Raw genomic sequence first — 5,347 nt, 5'->3', positions numbered from 1 at the left:
AAAAGCACTTATGGCCATTCGTCATAAAAGTGCCCGTGCAGTGCCACATAAAAACACCTTGCACATTGTGAAGTGGTCGGCACTAGGAATGGCATCCAGTAACGACAAATGTGACTGATGTCTGCTGCAGCTTCTCAGCACTGGTCAAACGACCCAACCCATGCCAGAATGGACAACAGACATTATAAGATGATAATGATGAACCGAACATCCTAATCTATCAAAATTTACACAACAGAATCTTGTGTGAAGCTTACATATTTATAAACTACAATGACTTCTTCCCATTGTGTAACAGTTTTAAAATAAAACTACAGAATAGTGGACACTAATATCAGTCTTTCTCCAGAAATAAAACTCGACATTGCTATTTAGTCCAGGTCAACTCTGACGGAGCAGAGATGTGATTATAGACATCCCATCTGTGAACATCCTGTCTGTTACTATAATGTACATGTACGGCTACATCGTCCAAAACAGTCTTCAATATTCATGACTCGTAGGAGAAATTTAAGGGAAATGTGCTGTTATTTCTAGTAGGTCATGTGATCACATGAAGAGTGACAGGACCTACAATGAGAATTGATTTTTTTAACGGAATCCCACGTTCTTGGTTACGGAGTATCCGATTCTGAAAAAAAAAAGATTTTTTTCAAAAACCGCATTTTCAAAATTTCTTTTCATTTTAAACTTTTTCCGGAAATTCTTTTTCGCGAAATCCGTAGAAAAATACAAAGATTACGATGTAGATAAGGGATCTACATCATCTGAAACGTACTTTTAGGCAATTCTATTCAATATTATCCATTTTGTAGAAAGTTATGAGGAAACAAATTGCTAGTAGAATGGGCACACATCGGTAGTTATACAAAGAAACAAACATTCGATAAATTATAAAAAGAGTATTGGTTTCTGAACATTTCAGTGTATATCAGAATATTTCTTAAATGAATGAAAGACAACGAACGTGTCAACAGTGGGGAGTGTAGAAAGTAGCTTCCACAGCAAGAAATAGCAGCCAAAGCCCACACAACTAAGACACGTCTCTTCCATAGCTAGAAACAGCCAAATCAAGCACAAATCATAGACATCTGTCTTCCAAAGTTAGAAATAGCAGCCAAATCCAGCACAAATCAAGGACATTTACTCGTTCATAAACCATAGAAGAGAGACAAACAATCGACATGTCAAAAACCGAACGTCTACAGAATTAATAACATCGAATATTTTCATTGTTTAATACTTACGGAAATGTTTCACAAAGGATAGAGTTGTTATATATGAGTGTATCTGGCAGTTGAGAAATGCATTATAACTATTATAGATCAGCTAAGAGAAAAATTCATTCACAGAGAACTTAACAGGACATCAAAGTAGTATTGTCGATGCGCATGCGTATCTCCGCTCCTCAATATCGAAAGTAACTAAGTCTAATTAACTCTTCACGTACGAGTATATTCTTTTGTATTCTAGGTACAAGATCCGAAATTTTGGGGGAGTGGACGGTCGATTAGATCGACCTCAGTACGTACGCAACTGGTACTTAATTTATCGATCCTGAGAGGATGAAAGGCAAAGTAGACCTCAGCGGAATTTGACCCGCATGAATATATTTATTTCTTTATTGCCCACAGGGCAATTGAGGGGACAAAGAAGGACAGACAAAGGGATTAAGTCGATTGTGTCGACTCCAGTGCATAACTGGTACTTATTTAATCGACGGCGAAAGGATGAAAGGCTAAGTTGACCTCGGCGGAATTTGAACTCAGAACGTAACGGCAAACGAAATACCGTTAAGTATTTCGCCCGGCGTGTGGCAAGACTCCCCACCCTTAAAAAGATTTTTTTGTTTTCGACACAAACCCCACCTTTTCAGGGAAATACGAATCTGCAGAAAAATTGGCAAAAGTCGGCATTTTTAAATTACCCCCTCCCTCACCACCTCATTTCCATCACTTTTTACTTTTTTTTTTGCAAAATATGTGGAAAAACACGGAGATCATGATTCTGAAAAAAATTTCCAAAAATTTTTGTAAAAATCTTTTTTAAGAATTTTTTTTTTTTTTTTCTAAATATGCGGAAAAATATGGAGATTATGATTCAGACAAAAATTTCAAAACATTTCTGTACTTAGGGTTAGAGTTTTAGGGTTTCCCTAATCCTGTCCTCTTGGCCCTGTCTCACTGTACCATTGCTCTCTGCCAGTCCCTGACCTGTGTGTTCCACCCACACCTAACAAGAAGTATTTTTGCACACCCTACCCCAACAAACCAATCTACATCTCTTCCTCACGTTTCCTCCTTCATACACTATGCCTACCTCTCACTCCCAAATCTTATCCTCATGGCCTTGTTCCTCTGTACCATTGCTATCCGGTAGCCCCACCTTCACCACTCTATATCTACCCAGGTTTTTGCCACTCACTCCTCCCACCTCCATACTCTATTTTTTTTTTGTTGTCGGCATTCCGTCGCTTACGACATCGAGGGTTCCAGTCGATCCGATCAACGGAACAGCCTGCTCGTGAAATTAACGTGCAAGTGGCTGAGCACTCCACAGACATGTGTACCCTTAACATAGTTCTCGGGGATATTCAGCGTGACACAGACTGTGACAAGGCTGACCCTTTGAATTACAGGCACAACAGAAACAGGAAGTAAGAGTGAGAGAAAGTTGTGGTGAAAGAGTACAGCAGGGTTCACCACCATCCCCTGCCAGACCCTCATGGGGCTTTTAGGTGTTTTCGCTCAATAAACACTCACAATGCCCGGTCTGGGAATCGAAACCGCGATCCTATGATTGCAAGTCCGCTGCCCTAGCCACTGGGCCATTGCACCTCCACTCCATACTCTATAATCACGCTTCATTCAGAATATACTGCCACGAGTATTGACATTCAAACCTCAAAGGTATGCCCTGGCACTTGTCACAATCTATATCTCTTTCTTCCTTTATTCAGCCCATTTATATTCTGATCCCAATCTCTTGTGAGAATACCCGGCACTTTGCTACCCTCTCTCTCATCCTCCCCTTACACTTCCCTCATATTGGGTAACTATGTATCTCATTTGCTGCAGCAAACCTGTTTTTGTCTTCATTCCTGATCTCTCTCTCTCTCTCTCTGGCTGGGTAACCATGTACTTCCTCCACAGCAAGACACCTATTTTGGTCCTGTCTCATTATAACCTTTCATCTCATCTGATACCTCCTCGAATACCCACTACTCTCTAAAAAGATTTATTTGTCATGCAAGGTACTTGGTGACCCTGTCAGTGCAGGTGCCACTTGAAAAGCATCCAGTCTACACTGTAAAGTTGTTGGTGTTTGGAAGGTTATCCAACTGTAAAAGCCTTGCCAAAACTGATCTCGCCTGTGCTTGTGCTACGTAAAAAGCACTAAGTTCACTCTGCTGAGAGGTTAGTGTTAGGAAGGGCATCCGGTTGTAAAACTCCTGCCAAAATAGTCGCAGAAGTCTGGTGCAAGTTTCTGTTAAACTGTCCCACCCATGACAGCATGGAAGGTGGACATTAAACAACAATGATGATAATGATATATGCAGATGTCAAAGTTAGGAAGCACCAACAAGTTGGAATTTCTCCGATTTGACGGGGATTTTTCAAATTTCTTTTCACATTGCCCTTGGAAATGATGTGGAGCATCTTTTTAACAAAGAATTACTTCGGAAATGTTTTCTTTTAATCCCCCACACCCTCCCTTCCAATCTTTCCCTCTCTGGGCTGATTTTGGTCGATTTTTTGAGCACTACGCATGATGATTTTAGGGTAAGTACTATGCAGTTAAAAACTATAGAAGACTTTACAGTAAAAAAAAACAAAAAAAAAAACAGCATAAATATTTTCAGTCAGAAAGGTGTGATTAAAGAGGAATTTGGCTATTATTTCTAGCATATTCCATGACCACTTTCCTAACCTCTTTCTCACTCTGACAAGTAGTGATGCTTTTCAATATATTTCCTGCCATTAATAGCTTAAAGTCATTTAGGGCACTAAAAAAAAAAACGGTTTTAAAAAATTCATGGTTTTTATTAATTTATCAGTCATAGGATATGCTAGAAACAACAGCCAAATATCCCTTGAATCACACCATTTCGTTTGAAAATATGTACTTTTTTTTAATACCAGAAGGGTTTTACCATAAGTGTATAGTGCCTACAAAATCAACCACAATCAGTCAGCTGGGTGGGGGTGGGAGTACACTTGTACCAGATCAACCCCAAAATCTAATCAGTTCGTGCCAGTCATTAGGCCAAACATTCCTGAAAGTTTCATCTAAACCCATCCAGCAGTTCTTGAGATATCTTGACCACAGACAAACAAACAAACAAACATGACTGCAAACAACACTTCTGCCTTCATTAAGGCAGAGCTAATTAATAAAAATGAATCTTAGAACAATTTATATTTGATACATGGGAATTTATGATAAAGCATCAGATTGTTTATTTATCTGCTGTATTTTAAGCCCTTTTATTTTATTTTAGGCTTACTTCTTGGGTGAAAGATCGCTGATCAGTATCAAATGGTTCATTTGAATACTCTATTTAATTGGCAACCCATTCACACTTTATTTTAGCCACAATATTTTAAGCTCTTTTATTTTAATTTAGGTTTACTTAAAAATATTATTATCCCTTGCTCATATTTTTCATTCTAGTATACTTCATATTTACATATACCCAAACATATACATATGTAGATATACAAACATAAATACACACACAATAGATTTATGGTAAAAACACCATATCTGTCCAGTGCTACTACCTGCTGGATTCCCAAACATCAATTTATAATAAAGCATCAGATTATTTTTATTAAGTTTTATATTTATCTGCTGTATTTTAAGCTCTTCTTTTATTTTAGGTTTACTTCTTGGGTGAAAGATGGTTGATCAAAACTGAATGGCTTGGCTTATTTGAATATTTTATTTAATTAGCATCCAATACAAATTTTATCTTAGACGCAATATTTTAAGCTCTTTTCTTTAAGGCTTACTTCTTGACCTGTGTTTTTCTAGGTTTATTAAATACTTAAGAATATTGTTATCCCTTGTTTACACTTTTCCTTCTAGCATGCTTCACATCCACACATACATATATATCTACACATAAAGTATATATATATACATAGAAATATATACTTCATCATCGTTTAGCGTCCGCTTTCCATGCTAGCATGGGTTGGACGATTTGACTGAAGACTAGCGAAACCGGATGGCTGCACCAGGCTCCAATCTGATTTGGCAGAGTTTCTACGGCTGGATGCCCTTCCTAACGCCAACCACTCAGAGAGTGTAGTGGGTGCTTTTACGTGTCACCTGCATGAAA

General features: G+C 38.2%; 1 protein-coding gene across 1 annotated transcript in view; it reads right to left on the bottom strand.

Annotated features, from left to right (window-relative positions):
- LOC128246990 (putative zinc finger protein 66) overlaps positions 1-5,347 on the bottom strand; it is a gene marked incomplete at its 5' end in the record, with an annotated part of 8,188 nt that overhangs the window by 592 nt on the left and 2,249 nt on the right. The gene's annotated exons all lie outside the window — the stretch shown is intronic.

This window comes from Octopus bimaculoides, chromosome 28 (assembly GCF_001194135.2).
Source record: "Octopus bimaculoides isolate UCB-OBI-ISO-001 chromosome 28, ASM119413v2, whole genome shotgun sequence".
Taxonomy (NCBI): Eukaryota; Metazoa; Mollusca; class Cephalopoda; order Octopoda; family Octopodidae; genus Octopus; species Octopus bimaculoides.
Note: the sequence above shows the minus strand (reverse complement) of the source record. Positions and strands in the feature narration are given on the sequence as shown.